Consider the following 18,231-nt stretch of genomic DNA (forward strand, 5'->3'; position numbering starts at 1 on the left):
GTTACAGTTTCACCACTGTTTTGTTTTCGTTACAGTTTCACCACTGTTTCGCCAAAGTTTTGTTACTGTTTCATTACTGTTTCATTAAAGTTTGACCACCCTTTCATTACTGTTTCATTACAGTTTGACCACTGTTTCATTACTGTTTCACCACTGTTTCATTACTGTTTCACCACTGTTTCATTACAGTTTGACCACTGTTTCATTACAGCTTGACCACTGTTTCATTACTGTTTCACCACTGTTTCATTACTGTTTGACCACTGTTTCATTACAGTTTGACTACTGTTTCATTACAGTTTGACCACTGTTTCATTACAGCTTGACCACAGTTTCATTACTGTTTCACCACTGTTTCATTACTGTTTGACCACTGTTTCATTACAGTTTGACTACTGTTTCATTACAGTTTGACCATTGTTTCATTACAGCTTGACCACTGTTTCATTACTGTTTCACCACTGTTTCATTACTGTTTCACCACTGTTTCATTACAGCTTGACCACTGTTTCATTACTGTTTCACCACTGTTTCATTACTGTTTGACCACTGTTTCATTACAGCTTGACCACTGTTTCATTACTGTTTCACCACTGTTTCATTACTGTTTCACCGCTGTTTCACCACTTCTTCATTACTGTTTCACCTCTGTTTCACCACTGTTTCATTACTGTTTCACCACTTCTTCATTACTGTTTCACCTCTGTTTCACCACTGTTTCATTACTGTTTCACCACTGTTTCACCACTGTTTCATTACAGTTTGACCACTGTTTCATTACAGTTTGACCACTGTTTCACCACTGTTTCATTACTGTTTCACCACTGTTTCATTACTGTTTCACCACTGTTTCATTACTGTTTCACCACTGTTTCAGAACTGTTTCATTACAGTTTGACTAATGTTTCATTACTGTTTCACCACTGTTTCAGAACTGTTTCATTACAGTTTGATCACTGTTTCATTACTGTTTGACCACTGTTTCGTTACAGTTTGACCACTGTTTCGTTACAGTTTGACCACTGTTTCACCACTGTTTCATTACAGTTTGACCACTGTTTCATTACAGTTTGACTACTGTTTCATTACAGTTTCACCACGGTTTCATTACTGTTTCACCACTGTTTCACCACTGTTTCATTACTGTTTCACCACTGTTTCATTACAGTTTGACCACTGTTTCATTACTGTTTGACCACTGTTTCATTACAGTTTGACTACTGTTTCATTACAGTTTGACCATTGTTTCATTACAGCTTGACCACTGTTTCATTACTGTTTCACCACTGTTTCATTACTGTTTGACCACTGTTTCATTACAGTTTGACTACTGTTTCATTACAGTTTGACCATTGTTTCATTACAGCTTGACCACTGTTTCATTACTGTTTCACCACTGTTTCACCACTGTTTCATTACAGCTTGATCACTGTTTCATTACGTGTTTCACCACTGTTTCATGACTGTTTGACCACTGTTTCATTACAGTTTGACTACTGTTTCATTACTGTTTCACCACTGTTTCACCACTGTTTCATTACAGTTTGACCACTGTTTCATTACAGTTTGACCACTGTTTCACCACTGTTTCATTACTGTTTCACCACTGTTTCATTACTGTTTCACCACTGTTTCATTACAGTTTGACCACTGTTTCATTACAGTTTGACCACTGTTTCACCACTGTTTCATTACTGTTTCACCACTGTTTCATTACTGTTTCACCACTGTTTCATTACTGTTTGACCACTGTTTCATTACAGTTTGACCACTGTTTCATTACTGTTTCGTTACTGTTTCGTTACTGTTTCACCACTGTTTCATTACAGCTTGACCACTGTTTCATTACTGTTTCACCACTGTTTCATTACTGTTTGACCATTGTTTCATTACAGCTTGACCACTGTTTCATGACTGTTTGACCATTGTTTCATTACTGTTTCACCACTGTTTCATTACTGTTTCACCGCTGTTTCACCACTGTTTCATTACTGTTTCACCGCTGTTTCACCACTGTTTCATTACAGTTTGACCACTGTTTCATTACAGTTTGACCACTGTTTCACCACTGTTTCATTACTGTTTCACCACTGTTTCACCACTGTTTCATTACTGTTTCACCGCTGTTTCACCACTGTTTCATTACAGTTTGACCACTGTTTCATTACAGTTTGACCACTGTTTCACCACTGTTTCATTACTGTTTCACCACTGTTTCATTACTGTTTCACCACTGTTTCATTACTGTTTCAGAACTGTTTCATTACAGTTTGACCACTGTTTCATTACTGTTTCACCACTGTTTCAAAACTGTTTCATTACAGTTTGACCACTGTTTCATTACTGTTTCACCACTGTTTCAGAACTGTTTCATTACAGTTTCACCACTGTTTCATTACTGTTTGACCACTGTTTCGTTACAGTTTGACCACTGTTTCACCACTGTTTCATTACTGTTTGACCACTGTTTCATTACAGTTTGACTACTGTTTCATTACAGTTTCACCACTGTTTCATTACTTTTTCACCACTGTTTCACCACTGTTTCATTACTGTTTCACCACTGTTTCATTACTGTTTCACCACTGTTTCATTACAGTTTGACCACTGTTTCATTACAGTTTGACCACTGTTTCATTACAGCTTGACCACTGTTTCATTACTGTTTGACCACTGTTTCATTACAGTTTGACTACTGTTTCATTACAGTTTGACCACTGTTTCACCACTGTTTCATTACTGTTTCACCACTGTTTCATTACTGTTTCACCACTGTTTCATTACTGTTTCACCACTGTTTCAGAACTGTTTCATTACAGTTTGACCACTGTTTCATTACTGTTTCACCACTGTTTCAAAACTGTTTCATTACAGTTTGACCACTGTTTCATTACTGTTTCACCACTGTTTCAGAACTGTTTCATTACAGTTTCACCACTGTTTCATTACTGTTTGACCACTGTTTCGTTACAGTTTGACCACTGTTTCACCACTGTTTCATTACTGTTTGACCACTGTTTCATTACAGTTTGACTACTGTTTCATTACAGTTTCACCACTGTTTCATTACTTTTTCACCACTGTTTCACCACTGTTTCATTACTGTTTCACCACTGTTTCATTACAGTTTGACCACTGTTTCATTACAGCTTGACCACTGTTTCATTACTGTTTGACCACTGTTTCATTACAGTTTGACTACTGTTTCATTACAGTTTGAACATTGTTTCATTACAGCTTGACCACTGTTTCATTACTGTTTCACCACTGTTTCATTACTGTTTGACCACTGTTTCATTACAGTTTGACTACTGTTTCATTACAGTTTGACCATTGTTTCATTACAGCTTGACCACTGTTTCATTACTGTTTCACCACTGTTTCATTACTGTTTCACCACTGTTTCATTACAGCTTGACCACTGTTTCATTACAGCTTGACCACTGTTTCATTACTGTTTCACCACTGTTTCATGACTGTTTGACCACTGTTTAATTACAGTTTGACTAATGTTTCATTACTGTTTCACCACTGTTTCATTACTGTTTCACCGCTGTTTCACCACTGTTTCATTACAGTTTGACCACTGTTTCATTACAGTTTGACCACTGTTTCACCACTGTTTCATTACTGTTTCACCACTGTTTCATTACTGTTTCACCACTGTTTCATTACTGTTTCACCACTGTTTCACCACTGTTTCATTACAGTTTGACCACTGTTTCATTACAGTTTGACCACTGTTTCACCACTGTTTCATTACTGTTTCACCACTGTTTCATTACTGTTTCACCACTGTTTCATTACTGTTTCAGAACTGTTTCATTACAGTTTGACCACTGTTTCATTACTGTTTCACCACTGTTTCAGAACTGTTTCATTACAGTTTGACTAATGTTTCATTACTGTTTCACCACTGTTTCAGAACTGTTTCATTACAGATTGACCACTGTTTCATTACTGTTTCATTACAGTTTGACCACTGTTTCATTACATTTTGACTACTGTTTCATTACAGTTTCACCACTGTTTCATTACTGTTTCACCACTGTTTCACCACTGTTTCATTACTGTTTCACCACTGTTTCATTACTGTTTCACCACTGTTTCATTACAGTTTGACCACTGTTTCATTACAGCTTGACCACTGTTTCATTACTGTTTGACCACTGTTTCATTACAGTTTGACTACTGTTTCATTACAGTTTGACCATTGTTTCATTACAGCTTGACCACTGTTTCATTACTGTTTCACCACTGTTTCATTACTGTTTCACCACTGTTTCATTACTGTTTCACCACTGTTTCATTACTGTTTCAGAACTGTTTCATTACAGTTTGACCACTGTTTCATTACTGTTTCACCACTGTTTCAGAACTGTTTCATTACAGTTTGACTAATGTTTCATTACTGTTTCACCACTGTTTCAGAACTGTTTCATTACAGATTGACCACTGTTTCATTACTGTTTGACCACTGTTTCGTTACAGTTTGACCACTGTTTCACCACTGTTTCATTACAGTTTGACCACTGTTTCATTACATTTTGACTACTGTTTCATTACAGTTTCACCACTGTTTCATTACTGTTTCACCACTGTTTCAGAACTGTTTCATTACAGATTGACCACTGTTTCATTACTGTTTGACCACTGTTTCGTTACAGTTTGACCACTGTTTCACCACTGTTTCATTACAGTTTGACCACTGTTTCATTACATTTTGACTACTGTTTCATTACTGTTTCACCACTGTTTCATTACAGTTTGACCACTGTTTCATTACAGCTTGACCACTGTTTCATTACTGTTTGACCACTGTTTCATTACAGTTTGACTACTGTTTCATTACAGTTTGACCACTGTTTCATTACAGTTTGACTAGTGTTTCATTACAGTTTCTCCACTGTTTCATTACTGTTTCACCACTGTTTCACCACTGTTTCATTACTGTTTCACCACTGTTTCATTACAGTTTGACCACTGTTTCATTACAGCTTGACCACTGTTTCATTACAGTTTGACTACTGTTTCATTACAGTTTGACCATTGTTTCATTACAGCTTGACCACTGTTTCATTACTGTTTCACCACTGTTTCATTACTGTTTGACCACTGTTTCATTACAGTTTGACTACTGTTTCATTACAGTTTGACCATTGTTTCATTACAGCTTGACCACTGTTTCATTACTGTTTCACCACTGTTTCATTACTGTTTCACCACTGTTTCATTACAGCTTGACCACTGTTTCATTACTGTTTCACCACTGTTTCATGACTGTTTGACCACTGTTTCATTACAGTTTGACTAATGTTTCATTACTGTTTCACCACTGTTTCATTACTGTTTCACCGCTTTTTCACCACTGTTTCATTACTGTTTCACCTCTGTTTCACCACTGTTTCATTACTGTTTCACCGCTGTTTCACCACTGTTTCATTACAGTTTGACCACTGTTTCATTACAGTTTGACCACTGTTTCACCACTGTTTCATTACTGTTTCACCACTGTTTCATTACTGTTTGACCACTGTTTCATTACAGTTTGACCACTGTTTCATTACTGTTTGACCACTGTTTCATTACTGTTTGACCACTGTTTCATTACAGTTTGACCACTGTTTCATTACAGTTTGACCACTGTTTCACCACTGTTTCATTACTGTTTCACCACTGTTTCATTACTGTTTCACCACTGTTTCATTACAGTTTGACCACTGTTTCATTACAGTTTGACCACTGTTTCATTACTGTTTGACCACTGTTTCATTACAGTTTGACTACTGTTTCATTACAGTTTGACCATTGTTTCATTACAGCTTGACCACTGTTTCATTACTGTTTCACCACTGTTTCATTACTGTTTCACCACTGTTTCATTACTGTTTCACCACTGTTTCATTACTGTTTCAGAACTGTTTCATTACAGTTTGACCACTGTTTCATTACTGTTTCACCACTGTTTCAGAACTGTTTCATTACAGTTTGACTAATGTTTCATTACTGTTTCACCACTGTTTCAGAACTGTTTCATTACAGATTGACCACTGTTTCATTACTGTTTGACCACTGTTTCGTTACAGTTTGACCACTGTTTCACCACTGTTTCATTACAGTTTGACCACTGTTTCATTACAGTTTGACTACTGTTTCATTACAGTTTCACCACTGTTTCATTACTTTTTCACCACTGTTTCACCACTGTTTCATTACTGTTTCACCACTGTTTCATTACTGTTTCACCACTGTTTCATTACAGTTTGACCACTGTTTCATTACAGTTTGACCACTGTTTTTTCCACTGTTTCATTACTGTTTCATTACAGTTTGACCACTTTTTCATTACGGTTTGACTACTGTTTCTTTACAGTTTCTCCACTGTTTCATTACTGTTTCACCACTGTTTCACCACTGTTTCATTACTGTTTCACCACTGTTTCATTACAGTTTGACCACTGTTTCATTACAGCTTGACCACTGTTTCATTACAGTTTGACTACTGTTTCATTACAGTTTGACCATTGTTTCATTACAGCTTGACCACTGTTTCATTACTGTTTCACCACTGTTTCATTACTGTTTGACCACTGTTTCATTACAGTTTGACTACTGTTTCATTACAGTTTGACCATTGTTTCATTACAGCTTGACCACTGTTTCATTACTGTTTCACCACTGTTTCATTACTGTTTCACCACTGTTTCATTACAGCTTGACCACTGTTTCATTACTGTTTCACCACTGTTTCATGACTGTTTGACCACTGTTTCATTACAGTTTGACTAATGTTTCATTACTGTTTCACCACTGTTTCATTACTGTTTCACCGCTTTTTCACCACTGTTTCATTACAGTTTGACCACTGTTTCATTACAGCTTGACCACTGTTTCATTACTGTTTGACCACTGTTTCATTACAGTTTGACTACTGTTTCATTACAGTTTGACCACTGTTTCATTACAGTTTGACTACTGTTTCATTACAGTTTCTCCACTGTTTCATTACTGTTTCACCACTGTTTCACCACTGTTTCATTACTGTTTCACCACTGTTTCATTACAGTTTGACCACTGTTTCATTACAGCTTGACCACTGTTTCATTACAGTTTGACTACTGTTTCATTACAGTTTGACCATTGTTTCATTACAGCTTGACCACTGTTTCATTACTGTTTCACCACTGTTTCATTACAGCTTGACCACTGTTTCATTACAGCTTGACCACTGTTTCATTACTGTTTCACCACTGTTTCATGACTGTTTGACCACTGTTTAATTACAGTTTGACTAATGTTTCATTACTGTTTCACCACTGTTTCATTACTGTTTCACCTCTGTTTCACCACTGTTTCATTACTGTTTCACCTCTGTTTCACCACTGTTTCATTACTGTTTCACCGCTGTTTCACCACTGTTTCATTACTGTTTCACCACTGTTTCATTACTGTTTCACCACTGTTTCATTACTGTTTCACCACTGTTTCATTACAGTTTGACCACTGTTTCACCACTGTTTCATTACTGTTTCACCACTGTTTCATTACTGTTTCACCACTGTTTCATTACAGTTTGACCACTGTTTCATTACTGTTTCACCACTGTTTCATTACTGTTTCAGAACTGTTTCATTACAGTTTGACCACTGTTTCATTACTGTTTCACCACTGTTTCAGAACTGTTTCATTACAGTTTGACTAATGTTTCATTACTGTTTCACCACTGTTTCAGAACTGTTTCATTACAGATTGACCACTGTTTCATTACTGTTTCATTACAGTTTGACCACTGTTTCATTACATTTTGACTACTGTTTCATTACAGTTTCACCACTGTTTCATTACTGTTTCACCACTGTTTCACCACTGTTTCATTACTGTTTCACCACTGTTTCATTACTGTTTCACCACTGTTTCATTACAGTTTGACCACTGTTTCATTACAGCTTGACCACTGTTTCATTACTGTTTGACCACTGTTTCATTACAGTTTGACTACTGTTTCATTACAGTTTGACCATTGTTTCATTACAGCTTGACCACTGTTTCATTACTGTTTCACCACTGTTTCATTACTGTTTCACCACTGTTTCATTACTGTTTCACCACTGTTTCATTACTGTTTCAGAACTGTTTCATTACAGTTTGACCACTGTTTCATTACTGTTTCACCACTGTTTCAGAACTGTTTCATTACAGTTTGACTAATGTTTCATTACTGTTTCACTACTGTTTCAGAACTGTTTCATTACAGATTGACCACTGTTTCATTACTGTTTGACCACTGTTTCGTTACAGTTTGACCACTGTTTCACCACTGTTTCATTACAGTTTGACCACTGTTTCATTACATTTTGACTACTGTTTCATTACAGTTTCACCACTGTTTCATTACTGTTTCACCACTGTTTCAGAACTGTTTCATTACAGATTGACCACTGTTTCATTACTGTTTGACCACTGTTTCGTTACAGTTTGACCACTGTTTCACCACTGTTTCATTACAGTTTGACCACTGTTTCATTACATTTTGACTACTGTTTCATTACTGTTTCACCACTGTTTCATTACAGTTTGACCACTGTTTCATTACAGCTTGACCACTGTTTCATTACTGTTTGACCACTGTTTCATTACAGTTTGACTACTGTTTCATTACAGTTTGACCACTGTTTCATTACAGTTTGACTAGTGTTTCATTACAGTTTCTCCACTGTTTCATTACTGTTTCACCACTGTTTCACCACTGTTTCATTACTGTTTCACCACTGTTTCATTACAGTTTGACCACTGTTTCATTACAGCTTGACCACTGTTTCATTACAGTTTGACTACTGTTTCATTACAGTTTGACCATTGTTTCATTACAGCTTGACCACTGTTTCATTACTGTTTCACCACTGTTTCATTACTGTTTGACCACTGTTTCATTACAGTTTGACTACTGTTTCATTACAGTTTGACCATTGTTTCATTACAGCTTGACCACTGTTTCATTACTGTTTCACCACTGTTTCATTACTGTTTCACCACTGTTTCATTACAGCTTGACCACTGTTTCATTACTGTTTCACCACTGTTTCATGACTGTTTGACCACTGTTTCATTACAGTTTGACTAATGTTTCATTACTGTTTCACCACTGTTTCATTACTGTTTCACCGCTTTTTCACCACTGTTTCATTACTGTTTCACCTCTGTTTCACCACTGTTTCATTACTGTTTCACCGCTGTTTCACCACTGTTTCATTACAGTTTGACCACTGTTTCATTACAGTTTGACCACTGTTTCACCACTGTTTCATTACTGTTTCACCACTGTTTCATTACTGTTTCACCACTGTTTCATTACAGTTTGACCACTGTTTCATTACAGTTTGACCACTGTTTCATTACTGTTTGACCACTGTTTCATTACAGTTTGACCACTGTTTCATTACAGTTTGACCACTGTTTCACCACTGTTTCATTACTGTTTCACCACTGTTTCATTACTGTTTCACCACTGTTTCATTACAGTTTGACCACTGTTTCATTACAGCTTGACCACTGTTTCATTACTGTTTGACCACTGTTTCATTACAGTTTGACTACTGTTTCATTACAGTTTGACCATTGTTTCATTACAGCTTGACCACTGTTTCATTACTGTTTCACCACTGTTTCATTACTGTTTCACCACTGTTTCATTACTGTTTCACCACTGTTTCATTACTGTTTCAGAACTGTTTCATTACAGTTTGACCACTGTTTCATTACTGTTTCACCACTGTTTCAGAACTGTTTCATTACAGTTTGACTAATGTTTCATTACTGTTTCACCACTGTTTCAGAACTGTTTCATTACAGATTGACCACTGTTTCATTACTGTTTGACCACTGTTTCGTTACAGTTTGACCACTGTTTCACCACTGTTTCATTACTGTTTGACCACTGTTTCATTACAGTTTGACTACTGTTTCATTACAGTTTCACCACTGTTTCATTACTTTTTCACCACTGTTTCACCACTGTTTCATTACTGTTTCACCACTGTTTCATTACTGTTTCACCACTGTTTCATTACAGTTTGACCACTGTTTCATTACAGTTTGACCACTGTTTTTTCCACTGTTTCATTACTGTTTCATTACAGTTTGACCACTTTTTCATTACGGTTTGACTACTGTTTCTTTACAGTTTCACCACTGTTTCATTACTGTTTCACCACTGTTTCACCACTGTTATCATTACTTTTTCACCACTGTTTCATTACAGTTTGACCACTGTTTCATTACAGCTTGACCACTGTTTCATTACAGTTTGACTACTGTTTCATTACAGTTTGACCATTGTTTCATTACAGCTTGACCACTGTTTCATTACTGTTTCACCACTGTTTCATTACTGTTTGACCACTGTTTCATTACAGTTTGACTACTGTTTCATTACAGTTTGACCATTGTTTCATTACAGCTTGACCACTGTTTCATTACTGTTTCACCACTGTTTCATTACTGTTTCACCACTGTTTCATTACAGCTTGACCACTGTTTCATTACTGTTTCACCACTGTTTCATGACTGTTTGACCACTGTTTCATTACAGTTTGACTAATGTTTCATTACTGTTTCACCACTGTTTCATTACTGTTTCACCGCTTTTTCACCACTGTTTCATTACAGTTTGACCACTGTTTCATTACAGCTTGACCACTGTTTCATTACTGTTTGACCACTGTTTCATTACAGTTTGACTACTGTTTCATTACAGTTTGACCACTGTTTCATTACAGTTTGACTACTGTTTCATTACAGTTTCTCCACTGTTTCATTACTGTTTCACCACTGTTTCACCACTGTTTCATTACTGTTTCACCACTGTTTCATTACAGTTTGACCACTGTTTCATTACTGTTTGACCACTGTTTCATTACAGTTTGACTACTGTTTCATTACAGTTTGACCATTGTTTCATTACAGCTTGACCACTGTTTCATTACTGTTTCACCACTGTTTCATTACTGTTTGACCACTGTTTCATTACAGTTTGACTACTGTTTCATTACAGTTTGACCATTGTTTCATTACAGCTTGACCACTGTTTCATTACTGTTTCACCACTGTTTCATTACTGTTTCACCACTGTTTCATTACAGCTTGACCACTGTTTCATTACTGTTTCACCACTGTTTCATGACTGTTTGACCACTGTTTCATTACAGTTTGACTAATGTTTCATTACTGTTTCACCACTGTTTCATTACTGTTTCACCGCTTTTTCACCACTGTTTCATTACTGTTTCACCTCTGTTTCACCACTGTTTCATTACTGTTTCACCGCTGTTTCACCACTGTTTCATTACAGTTTGACCACTGTTTCATTACAGTTTGACCACTGTTTCACCACTGTTTCATTACTGTTTCAGAACTGTTTCATTACAGTTTGACTAATGTTTCATTACTGTTTCACCACTGTTTCAGAACTGTTTCATTACAGTTTCACCACTGTTTCATTACAGTTTGACCACTGTTTCACCACTGTTTCATTACTGTTTCACCACTGTTTCATTACTGTTTCACCACTGTTTCATTACTGTTTCAGAACTGTTTCATTACAGTTTGACCACTGTTTCATTACTGTTTCACCACTGTTTCAGAACTGTTTCATTACAGTTTGACTAATGTTTCATTACTGTTTCACCACTGTTTCAGAACTGTTTCATTACAGTTTCACCACTGTTTCATTACTGTTTGACCACTGTTTCGTTACAGTTTGACCACTGTTTCACCACTGTTTCATTACAGTTTGACCACTGTTTCATTACATTTTGACTACTGTTTCATTACAGTTTCACCACTGTTTCATTACTGTTTCACCACTGTTTCACCACTGTTTCATTACTGTTTCACCACTGTTTCATTACAGTTTGACCACTGTTTCATTACAGCTTGACCACTGTTTCATTACTGTTTGACCACTGTTTCATTACAGTTTGACCACTGTTTCAATACAGTTTGACCACTGTTTCACCACTGTTTCATTACAGTTTGACCACTGTTTCATTACATTTTGACTACTGTTTCATTACAGTTTCACCACTGTTTCATTACTGTTTCACCACTGTTTCACCACTGTTTCATTACTGTTTCACCACTGTTTCATTACAGTTTGACCACTGTTTCATTACAGCTTGACCACTGTTTCATTACTGTTTGACCACTGTTTCATTACAAGTTTGACCACTGTTTCATTACATTTTGACTACTGTTTCATTACAGTTTCACCACTGTTTCATTACTGTTTCACCACTGTTTCACCACTGTTTCATTACTGTTTCACCACTGTTTCATTACAGTTTGACCACTGTTTCATTACAGCTTGACCACTGTTTCATTACTGTTTCACCACTGTTTCAGAACTGTTTCATTACAGTTTGACTAATGTTTCATTACTGTTTCACCACTGTTTCAGAACTGTTTCATTACAGTTTCACCACTGTTTCATTACTGTTTGACCACTGTTTCGTTACAGTTTGACCACTGTTTCACCACTGTTTCATTACAGTTTGACCACTGTTTCATTACAGTTTGACCACTGTTTCATTACAGTTTCACCACTGTTTCATTACTGTTTCACCACTGTTTCACCACTGTTTCATTACTGTTTCACCACTGTTTCATTACAGTTTGACCACTGTTTCATTACAGCTTGACCACTGTTTCATTACTGTTTGACCACTGTTTCATTACAGTTTGACTACTGTTTCATTACAGTTTGACCATTGTTTCATTACAGCTTGACCACTGTTTCATTACTGTTTCACCACTGTTTCATTACTGTTTGACCACTGTTTCATTACAGTTTGACTACTGTTTCATTACAGTTTGACCATTGTTTCATTACAGCTTGACCACTGTTTCATTACTGTTTCACCACTGTTTCATTACTGTTTCACCACTGTTTCATTACAGCTTGACCACTGTTTCATTACTGTTTCACCACTGTTTCATGACTGTTTGACCACTGTTTCATTACAGTTTGACTAATGTTTCATTACTGTTTCACCACTGTTTCATTACTGTTTCACCGCTGTTTCACCACTGTTTCATTACTGTTTCACCACTGTTTCACCACTGTTTCATTACTGTTTCACCACTGTTTCACCACTGTTTCATTACAGTTTGACCACTGTTTCATTACTGTTTCACCACTGTTTCATGACTGTTTCACCACTGTTTCATTACAGTTTGACTACTGTTTCATTACTGTTTCACCACTGTTTCACCACTGTTTCATTACAGTTTCACCACTGTTTCATTACAGTTTGACCACTGTTTCACCACTGTTTCATTACTGTTTCACCACTGTTTCATTACTGTTTCACCACTGTTTCATTACTGTTTCACCACTGTTTCAGAACTGTTTCATTACAGTTTGACCACTGTTTCATTACTGTTTCACCACTGTTTCAGAACTGTTTCATTACAGTTTGACTAATGTTTCATTACTGTTTCACCACTGTTTCAGAACTGTTTCATTACAGTTTCACCACTGTTTCATTACTGTTTGACCACTGTTTCGTTACAGTTTGACCACTGTTTCACCACTGTTTCATTACAGTTTGACCACTGTTTCATTACAGTTTGACTACTGTTTCATTACAGTTTCACCACGGTTTCATTACTGTTTCACCACTGTTTCACCACTGTTTCATTACTGTTTCACCACTGTTTCATTACAGTTTGACCACTGTTTCATTACAGCTTGACCACTGTTTCATTACTGTTTGACCACTGTTTCATTACTGTTTGACCACTGTTTCGTTACAGTTTGACCACTGTTTCACCACTGTTTCATTACAGTTTGACCACTGTTTCATTACATTTTGACTACTGTTTCATTACAGTTTCACCACTGTTTCATTACTGTTTCACCACTGTTTCACCACTGTTTCATTACTGTTTCACCACTGTTTCATTACAGTTTGACCACTGTTTCATTACAGCTTGACCACTGTTTCATTACTGTTTGACCACTGTTTCATTACAGTTTGACTACTGTTTCATTACAGTTTGACCATTGTTTCATTACAGCTTGACCACTGTTTCATTACTGTTTCACCACTGTTTCATTACTGTTTGACCACTGTTTCATTACAGTTTGACTACTGTTTCATTACAGTTTGACCATTGTTTCATTACAGCTTGACCACTGTTTCATTACTGTTTCACCACTGTTTCAGAACTGTTTCATTACAGTTTGACTAATGTTTCATTACTGTTTCACCACTGTTTCAGAACTGTTTCATTACAGTTTCACCACTGTTTCATTACAGTTTGACCACTGTTTCATTACAGTTTGACCACTGTTTCACCACTGTTTCATTACAGTTTGACCACTGTTTCATTACAGTTTGACTACTGTTTCATTACAGTTTCACCACTGTTTCATTACTGTTTCACCACTGTTTCACCACTGTTTCATTACTGTTTCACCACTGTTTCATTACAGTTTGACCACTGTTTCATTACAGCTTGACCACTGTTTCATTACTGTTTCACCACTGTTTCATTACTGTTTGACCACTGTTTCATTACAGTTTGACTACTGTTTCATTACAGCTTGACCACTGTTTCATTACTGTTTCACCACTGTTTCATTACAGCTTGACCACTGTTTCATTACTGTTTCACCACTGTTTCATTACAGTTTGACTACTGTTTCATTACAGTTTGACCATTGTTTCATTACAGCTTGACCACTGTTTCATTACTGTTTCACCACTGTTTCATTACTGTTTCACCACTGTTTCATTACAGCTTGACCACTGTTTCATTACTGTTTCACCACTGTTTCATGACTGTTTGACCACTGTTTCATTACCGTTTGACTAATGTTTCATTACTGTTTCAACACTGTTTCATTACTGTTTCACCGCTGTTTCACCACTGATTCATTACTGTTTCACCTCTGTTTCACCACTGTTTCATTACTGTTTCACCGCTGTTTCACCACTGTTTCATTACAGTTTGACCACTGTTTCATTACAGTTTGACCACTGTTTCACCACTGTTTCATTACTGTTTCACCACTGTTTCATTACTGTTTCACCACTGTTTCATTACAGCTTGACCACTGTTTCATTACTGTTTCACCACTGTTTCATGACTGTTTGACCACTGTTTCATTACCGTTTGACTAATGTTTCATTACTGTTTCAACACTGTTTCATTACTGTTTCACCGCTGTTTCACCACTTCTTCATTACTGTTTCACCTCTGTTTCACCACTGTTTCATTACTGTTTCACCACTGTTTCACCACTGTTTCATTACTGTTTGACCACTGTTTCATTACAGTTTGACCACTGTTTCACCACTGTTTCATTACTGTTTCACCACTGTTTCATTACTGTTTCACCACTGTTTCATTACTGTTTCACCACTGTTTCAGAACTGTTTCATTACAGTTTCACCACTGTTTCATTACTGTTTCACCACTGTTTCATTACTGTTTGACCACTGTTTCATTACAGTTTGACCACTGTTTCATTACTGTTTCGTTACTGTTTCATTACTGTTTCACCGCTGTTTCACCACTGTTTCATTACTGTTTCACCGCTGTTTCACCACTGTTTCATTACTGTTTCACCACTGTTTCATTACTGTTTCACCACTGTTTCACCACTGTTTCATTACTGTTTCACCACTGTTTCATTACTGTTTCACCACTGTTTCATTACTGTTTCACCACTGTTTCAGAACTGTTTCATTACAGTTTGACCACTGTTTCATTACTGTTTCACCACTGTTTCAGAACTGTTTCATTACAGTTTCACCACTGTTTCATTACTGTTTGACCACTGTTTCGTTACAGTTTGACCAGTGTTTCACCACTGTTTCATTACTGTTTCCCCACTATTTCATTACTGTTTCACCACTGTTTCATTACTGTTTGACCACTGTTTCATTACCGTTTGACTACTGTTTCATTACAGTTTCACCACTGTTTCATTACTTTTTCACCACTGTTTCATTACTGTTTCACCACTGTTTCATTACTGTTTGACCACTGTTTAATTACAGTTTGACCACTGTTTCATTACAGTTTCACCACTGTTTCATTACTTTTTCACCACTGTTTCATTACAGTTTGACCACTGTTTCATTACAGTTTGACCACTGTTTCAATTACAGTTTCACCACTGTTTCATTACTGTTTCACCACTGTTTCACCACTGTTTCATTACTGTTTCACCACTGTTTCACCACTGTTTCATTACAGCTTGATCACTGTTTCATTATGTGTTTCACCACTGTTTCATGACTGTTTGACCACTGTTTCATTACAGTTTGACTAATGTTTCATTACAGTTTGACTACTGTTTCATTACTGTTTCACCACTGTTTCATTACTGTTTCACCACTGTTTCAGAACTGTTTCATTACAGTTTCACCACTGTTTCATTACTGTTTGACCACTGTTTCGTTACAGTTTGACCAGTGTTTCACCACTGTTTCATTACTGTTTCCCCACTGTTTCATTACTGTTTCACCACTGTTTCATTACTGTTTGACCACTGTTTCATTACAGTTTGACTACTGTTTCATTACAGTTTGACCACTGTTTCATTACAGCTTGACCACTGTTTCATTACTGTTTCACCACTGTTTCATTACTGTTTGACCACTGTTTCATTACCGTTTGACTACTGTTTCATTACAGTTTCACCACTGTTTCATTACTTTTTCACCACTGTTTCAATACTGTTTCATTACTGTTTCACCACTGTTTCATTACTGTTTCACCACTGTTTCATTACAGTTTGACCACTGTTTCATTACAGTTTGACCACTGTTTCAATTACAGTTTCACCACTGTTTCATTACTGTTTCACCACTGTTTCACCACTGTTTCATTACTGTTTCACCACTGTCTCATTACTGTTTCACCACTGTTTCATTACAGTTTGACTAATGTTTCATTACAGTTTGACTACTGTTTCATTACTGTTTCATTACTGTTTCACCACTGTTTCATTACAGTTTGACCACTGTTTCATTACAGTTTGACCACTGTTTTTTCCACTGTTTCATTACTGTTTCATTACAGTTTGACCACTTTTTCATTACGGTTTGACTACTGTTTCTTTACAGTTTCACCACTGTTTCATTACTGTTTCACCACTGTTTCACCACTGTTATCATTACTTTTTCACCACTGTTTCATTACTGTTTCACCACTGTTTCAGAACTGTTTCATTACAGTTTGACCACTGTTTCATTACTGTTTCACCACTGTTTCAGAACTGTTTCATTACAGTTTGACCACTGTTTCATTACTGTTTCACCACTGTTTCATTACTGTTTGACCACTGTTTCATTACAGTTTGACGACTGTGTCATTACAGTTTCACCACTGTTTCATTACTTTTTCACCACTGTTTCAACACTGTTTCATTACTGTTTCACCACTGTTTCATTACTGTTTCACCACTGTTTCATTACAGTTTGACCACTGTTTCATTACAGTTTTACTACTGTTTCAATTACAGTTTCACCACTGTTTCATTACTGTTTCACCACTGTTTCACCACTGTTTCATTACTGTTTCACCACTTTTTCATTACTGTTTCACCACTGTTTCATTACAGCTTGACCACTATTTCATTACTGTTTCACCACTGTTTCATGACTGTTTGACCACTGTTTCATTACAGTTTGACTAATGTTTCATTACAGTTTGACTACTGTTTCATTACTGTTTCACCGATGTTTCACCACTGTTTCATTACTGTTTCACCGCTGTTTCACCACTGTTTCATTACTGGTTTCACCACTGTTTCATTACAGTTTCACCGCTGTTTCACCACTGTTTCATTACAGTTTGACCACTGTTTCATTACAGTTTGACCACTGTTTCACCACTGTTTCATTACTGTTTCACCACTGTTTCATTACTGTTTGACCACTGTTTCATTACAGTTTGACCACTGTTTCATTACTGTTTCGTTACTGTTTCGTTACTGTTTCACCACAACATGTTGCTGTTTCGATTTACTATCGATAGTCTATTTCGACTGCCCTGATCTGATATGGTGGAGTGTGTGTGTGTGTGTGTGTGTGTGTGTGTGTGTGTGTGTGTGTGTGTGTGTGTGTGTGTGTGTGTGTGTGTGTGTGTGTGTGTGTGTGTGTGTGTGTGTGTGTGTGTGTGTGTTAGTGTGTATGTGTGTTAGTGTGTGTTTGTGTG

Source organism: Oncorhynchus keta, chromosome 4 (assembly GCF_023373465.1).
Source record: "Oncorhynchus keta strain PuntledgeMale-10-30-2019 chromosome 4, Oket_V2, whole genome shotgun sequence".
Lineage (NCBI taxonomy): Eukaryota > Metazoa > Chordata > Actinopteri > Salmoniformes > Salmonidae > Oncorhynchus > Oncorhynchus keta.